This window comes from Orycteropus afer, unplaced genomic scaffold (assembly GCF_000298275.1).
Source record: "Orycteropus afer afer isolate SDZICR_OR568_19922 unplaced genomic scaffold, OryAfe1.0 scaffold00654, whole genome shotgun sequence".
NCBI classification, from domain to species: Eukaryota; Metazoa; Chordata; class Mammalia; order Tubulidentata; family Orycteropodidae; genus Orycteropus; species Orycteropus afer.
The window spans coordinates 679,216-686,309 of NW_006922241.1; positions in this window are offsets into that span (position 1 = coordinate 679,216).

The following is a 7,094-nucleotide window of genomic DNA, read 5'->3' on the forward strand; positions in this document are numbered from 1 at the left end:
TTTGTTTCCAACTTTTGCATTCCAGTCACCAGTGATAATTAACACATCTTGATTGCATGTTTGGTCAATTTCAGACTGCAGAAGTTGATAAAAATCTTCAGTTTCCTCATCTTTGGCTTTGGTGTTTGGTGCATTAATTTGAATAACAGTTATATTTACTGGTCTTCCTTGTAGGCGTATGGATATTATCCTATCACTGACAGCATTGTATTTCAGGACAGATCTGAAAACATCCTTTGTGATGAGGAATGCCACATCATTCCTCTTCAAACTGTCACTCCCGGCATAGTAGATCACATGGTTGTCTGATTCAAAGTGGCCAAAAACCAGTCCATTTCAGCTCACTAATGCTTAGGATATCAATTTTTATGCATTCCATTTCATTTTTGACAACTTCCAATTTTTCTAGATGCATACTTTGTACATTCCATGTTCTGATGATTAATGGATGTCTGCAGCTGTTTCTCTTCCATTTGAGTGGTGCCACATCAGCAAATGGAGGTCTCGAAAGCTTTACCTTATCCATAGCAGTAAGGCTGGGTTTACTCCAATGATGCAGCTCTTTCCCAGTCCTATTTTGAGAGCCTTCTAACCTAATGGGACTATTCTTAAAGTTGCGTGGTAATGTATCAAACAGTGTTTCTTTGCTATTCATAAGGGTTTCCCTGGCCAGGAAGTGGAAGGCCTCTTCTTTCTTCCTAGTCTGTCTCAGTCTGTAAGGTGAGCTGATACCTGTGTACCATGTGCATCCCACTGGGTTTGAAACACTGGTGGCTCAGCCTCAAAACTCACATCAACATGTCACCACGGTAGGAGAAACCGACAGACAAGTTTGTCTCCCTGTTAGAAACCTCTTGTACCACCCTTACCTGGGTCCCTGCAGTTGACTCTTCCTCTGTCCGGATTCCTGGGCCTTTTCGTAATGTAGAGGGTCAGCAAAAGAGAGGAAGCCCCTAAATGAGATGGATTGACGTGTAGCTGAAACAATGGCAATATAGAAATGATTTTGAGAATGGTGCAGGATCAAGCAGTGTTTCGTTCCGTTATAAATGGGGTCACTGTAAAGCCTTAAGCATTACCACTGTGTATGCCAATCCATTCTTGTTGCTTTGACATTTTCCAGTTTCTTATCTTAGTGAAAAGTCTTCAAATTCTGTGTTCTTCTTTCTTCCCTGCTAAATCCTCACACAGTGTCCCATCTAAAAAGGAGTCAATAAATTTGCTTTGATGGTTTTAAAGACTGTCACACCACTTCTCCTCAGAGATCCAAAATAAGAAACAATTGTATTGTTTCAGTTTGAGGAGGTGGTTTCTTCCCAGAAGGCTACACTTACCCTGACTCAGTGGTCCTGCAGAAAGAGTGTGTACATGGTGTGCTGATGCAGGGAGGGAGTCCACATTGACAACCATCCTCTCAGCCCTGTGGCCTTCTCTGAACTCTCCCCAATTCTTAGCAAAGAGATGTTATGAAAGTAACTGTGGAATGAGGAACTCTGTAAGAGGCTGCCGCCCCTCCCTTCCTCACCCACCCACAAGAAGTTCCCAAACTTCTTTAAATCAACATTTTGCTTTTCATTCTCAATTTCTGAATTAGTGAATAAATGAAACTTCAAGCTTTGACGTTTCATTTATTTTAAAAGCAAAATTAACTCCTTCCCACACAGTCCAGATGTTCCTTTACTTTTCCTATTTTGATTTCCTCTCAACAAGAGTGATGAATGATGGAAATCAGGGCCAGCGGAGGTGGCAATGGGAACAACCTCATGCTCGTTGAAATATTTCTGACCTGCAGACTCTCTTAACTCTTCATCCTGAACCTCTCTGCCACCTCTAGAATATGTGGTCTTGCTTTTGAACTTGGGAAATGTGTAAGCCTGTTAATTCAGGCACCATTCTGTCAGCCTACACATGCCAGCATATCACAGAGATGGATAAAGAGCCAAAGTAAAAATATACCTAAAGTAAGTGGTATTTGAAGACCTTGAAATAGATTAATTTAGACATGGTTGGAAAAAGAGTGGGTTGCCTTTTTTTTTTTTTTTTTTTTAATTTCATAGCTGGTATCTGGGAAAATCCCCCCACACACACACACCCCTTAATGGTAGTGTTAAAGGTTCAGATTCATTTTACTTTAATTTCTTCCTTCAAATTACTTCAGTGAGTAATGAAGGCTCAAATTGGCTCAAATATTTTCCCTTTGTATAGAGCAGGCACTCAATTAAGGAGAGAACACTCTCGCTGCTGGGTATGAGAGAGCTTGTCCAATCCTCATAGGCCTCTACTGCAGGGAGAGAAAGAGACAGATATTAAACACTGTTCAAAAAAATTAAATAAGGAAAGAAGTGTCCTGGTCCTTGAACTACCTCTAAAATATATCGTATTACATTTTTTCAGTGTTTCCTAGGAAACCAGTTCAGTGTAAAACGTATTCTTTGTCTTCGGCTCTTTGCAAAATTGTTTGAGCCATCATATCTCATAAAAGGTTGCTTCACAGGCAATTTGAACAGCATTAAAAAAAGCTTAATCTGCAGTTTGCTGCACGAATGTAGGTGATACACCTTTATCGGAGGCTTGAATGCTTCAGATTGTATTTGCTGAAAACAGATAAGATTATGCCATTATTTCTGAAGCATCTGTGAAATCAAATCTTGTTGTCCTTTTTTCTCTCCAAATCATTAGTCTTTCTTCCCCCAACACACCCAAGTTGCATTAAAATATTTCCTGAAATAGTTTTAGGAGATTATCAGTACTTACACAGCAGAGTACTAACAAAGGAAGAGTAAACCTTTCTCATACATTTTGTGCCTCTGTTCTGTCTCTGAAAAGGGCTTGTTCTCAGTCAGGATCTGCAGGCATCATGCATTTGTTTAGTTTGCAGAGCTGATGTGCTCATGTGTTCCCTGTGCCGTCACCCAGCTCAGCATCCCCCGATGCCCACTCTGCTGCCTTGGGTCACTTCTGATTTATTTTCCACTATGAGTGCTTGGTCAGTTGCTATTGTACTTTTGCAAATGATCGAGGTAGTTGAATGTACACTGGGCTGTAGATCTGGTGAGGGTCAAGGGTTTAGTGTATTTTGAGGGTTTATTTATTTATTAAAACACTTGAGATTTTAGCTGCTAAGTTTATCTCATATGTTACAGCTCTTTGGAAAATAAGATGATCATTTCCCAGTACTGACGTGGGTGTGCACATATGGAATAGCTGCAGGATTGGCTGCATGGTATTATGTTGTGTTGTTGGAAGACTGTGGCTAAGGGATTAGGCTGACTCCCATCTCTTGTGTCATTAATCATCTAGGTTCCTACAGTGTTGCCTGTTTCTTTGTTTCTGATAGACATTCTTTATCAATGAAAAAACAATACCTTGTTCTACCTCATCTAATAAGATGTTGCCAAAGGGGCAGGAAGGCTGCATCTTCTGACCTCCTTTAACCCCACAAGAGGGAGACAAAATCACCATCAGTAGCCCAAGGCCTATTCCTACGAGGCCAGACATGCTGCCTCCCTCCAGCCCTTTCCCCAACCCTGACACCAACTGCTCTTCCTGCAGCACCCACCATCTCTCTACTGGGGTCAGTAATTTACTGAAGTGGACAGAGAGAACTCACAGATTATGGAGTTTATTAGGGAAGCAACAGGCTACAATTCAAGTTCAGGAACACACTCAGTCTCTCTCAGCTCACTGTCTCTCAGCCGCAGTCAGAGATTCCTTCTGCCTCTGGAGCAGAGTGCCCAAATTAACCAATCCCAGCATCAGAATTCTATACACCTGAGAGAGATGGAACTTCCTAGAAAATTACTTTGTGCTTCTCCCAACAGAGATACCCCAGGTGGATAACTTTAACAATCAGGAGCTACTCTGTTGCTCAGGGCAAATTCCACCACGGAGTTTACAAAGACTAATGGCTAGAAAAAAAACACACTATGTGATTTACTACACCGACAGTGCAAAATGATTTAAAGCACCATCTATGGGGTCACCCAAATGTATACCCTAGATCAACCTATTATTGGTTTAGTAACTTTGGGGAAGTGCCTTATCTTTTCTGTGCTTTAATTGCCTTAAGATTCTCTGGTGATGTAGTGGTTAAAGCATTCCACTGCTAACCAAAATGTCAGCAGTTCAAACACACCAGATCTACATGGGAGAAAGATGAGACAGTCTGCTTCCGTAAAGATCTATAGCCTTGGAAACCCTATGGAGCAGTTCTACTTTGTCCTATTGGGTCACTATGAGTCCAAATTGACTCAAGATGTTGTTGTTGTTATGTGCCGTCGAGTCAAACCCGACTCATAGCAACCCCTCCTTGGGTTTCCGAGGCAGCATCACTACGGAAGTAGGATTGCCCAACCTTCCTTCCAAGGAGTGGCTGGTGGGTTTGAACCGCCAGCCGTCTGGTTAGCAGGCAAGTGTGACTCAAGATAGTTGATTTAATTCTGGTTTGGTTTAAATTGTCTTATCTGTCAAATGGAAATAACAAAGGGACGTGCCTGATAGATTCTTGTGAGTATTAAATGCTCAGGAAACCCATAGACCAGTGTTTCTGGTGAGTGCACAATAATGCTACAACTTTTATGACACTGTGACAACTATTAGATTAGGTTTTACAATGATAACTCAATCTAGCAAATGATTTATTAAGCACCAATTATTTACCAGGCTCACTGAAGACTGTAGATTTGCAAAGATAAAAAAGACACTTTTCCTGCCCTCCATATGCTTACAGCTTTATGGGGAAACAAAGTCTTCCAGCAGCATGTGGTAGGTATTAGAAACATTTAGGTACTGTTCTGGTTACCTAGTGTGGCTCTGACAAGAATATACCACAAAAGGGATAGCCTTAACGAACAGGAGTTTATTCTTACAATTTGGAGGCTTTAAGTCCAAGTTCAAAGTGCCAAGCTCTAGGGGCCGTGTGAAAGCCCCTCAACCTTGGGGTCCAGCTCTGCCTCCTGCTCCCGGCCCACTGGAGCTAGAGACATTTCTTCACTCAGACAGCAGCTGGCTGCTGAGGCTGAGAAGCCCCAAGGTTGACAAGGAAAAAGGCACAGTCCCGATGTTACCAAACCACACGGCAGGCCATTAACTTAAGTCCATTGTAAGTCCCAAGGTCAGCAGAGCATAGCAGGCTCCTGAGCAATGACACGGCTACATGCAGTGTCCAAGTGGGCCATAGGCTAGAGACCATTCCCAAGGCTTCTGCTTAAATACAGACCACATTCCCTAAGGCAGCTACTCAGCTGCTCCCATTAGATTCCGCCATGAAGTTGATTACCAATCTCATGGGAAATACTACATCCAGCTGCCCAGCCACTCAACCAGGCCCAGCCAAGTTGACACAAAAACATAACCACCACAGGTACAGAGTATTTTTGGGAAAGACAGAAGGGGAGCACAGCATAGCCTGGGAACTCTAGGCTTCATAGAGGACAGGGTACCTAAACTGGGTGTTGATGCAATAGTAGGGGCAATGTTTGATTGCATTGTAGTGTGTGTGTATGCGTGTAAATTCTTATGTTTACAAAGTTGGGGGTAGTGATGATTCAGTGGTAGAATTCTTCTCTTCCATGTGAGAGACTTCGGTCTGATTCCAAGCCAATGTGCCTCAGGCACAGATACTACCCATCTGTTGAGGCTTGTGTGGTGCTGTGATTATGATGCTGAACAGATTTCAATAGAGCTTCCTGACTAAGATGGACTGAAAAAGCAAAGCCTGGTTCCAAAAATCAGCCAGTGAAAATCCTATGGATCACACCATTGGCTGTTCCACAACTGATTATGGGACGGCACAGGACTGGACAGTATTTAGTTCCACTGGCCTTGGGATCACTAGAAGTTGCGGCTTGACTCAATGGCAGCTAACAACAATATGTACAAAAGTGGCAGATGGATTTCCTGCAGTTTACTTTTTCTTTTCTTTCTTCTTCAGCACATCCTTGACTTTTAGCAGAGCACAAGATGCTCCCTAGGTATGACCTTGTGATTATGTTTTTGCCAGGAGCCCTGGTTATGTAATAGTTAAATGCTTGGCCTTTAACTGAAAGGTTGAAAGTTTGAAACCACCCAGCAGCTCTGCCAGAGAAAGACCTGGTAATCTGCTTCCATGAAGATTATGGTCAAGAAAACCCTATGGGGCAATTCTGGTCCACATGGTGTCACTATGAGTTGGAAATGACTAGACCACACCTAACAACAGCACAGTGGGATGTAACTTAAAGGGTTCTATACAATCACTGGAACCAGCCCTTAAACATGATTGATGTGCACCACTCATTCCCTCTTTTGCCCTTCCTGTTGACTGAGAAATTGGTACAATTTGAAAAGCTTTCTGAATCTAAAGATGGAGGCTACACATTGAAGACAGCAAAGCTGTGCCACCCGTCCTGAGCCACCTACTTTGGGGCTGTTACATGAGAGTGAGATCGACTTCTATCTTTTTTAGTTGCCATTTTTTTTTTTTCCTATTTGTTTGTTTTTACAGAAGCTATGACTGCACTTTAGAATGGGGACATCTGCTTCTTGCCCTCAGCTCCACCATTATCAACAGGATTCTATAGAGCAGCCTCTCATGCCTCCATTTATTCTTCTTAAAAATAAAGTGCTGAGCTATCTTTCAGAACTATGAGATACATAACAAAGATAACAACTTACATTTTTGGTATATTCCTTAACTGTAACAAAGTAGAGTTTTTTCTTTGAATTTCTTGGGACAGGATATAGGGGTAGGTTTGGGACTTGAGTGAGTGGTACTTCTCTCCAGACCACTTGTAGCTGAGACTGAAAACTCTTTGGGCCCAGGCAGGGCAGCACTGCTTGGGGAAAAAGGCTGTGGGTTTAGCTCTTTGAAGAGGAAGTCACCAAACAGACAAGAGAGGCAAGGCCACCAGGCATCATGATATCCATGAATAAAAGCCTTGTGGACTGGGCAGTGGGTGGGCTTACAGTTGTGTTTCTTCTATGCATATTGTCTCATTGGACCCCATTCTTTTTTTTTTTTAATTGTGGTATATATATATATAAAATGAAATAATCGCCATTTCATCCATTTCAACATTTTTCACTTGTACCATTTAGTGACACTCATTAAATTT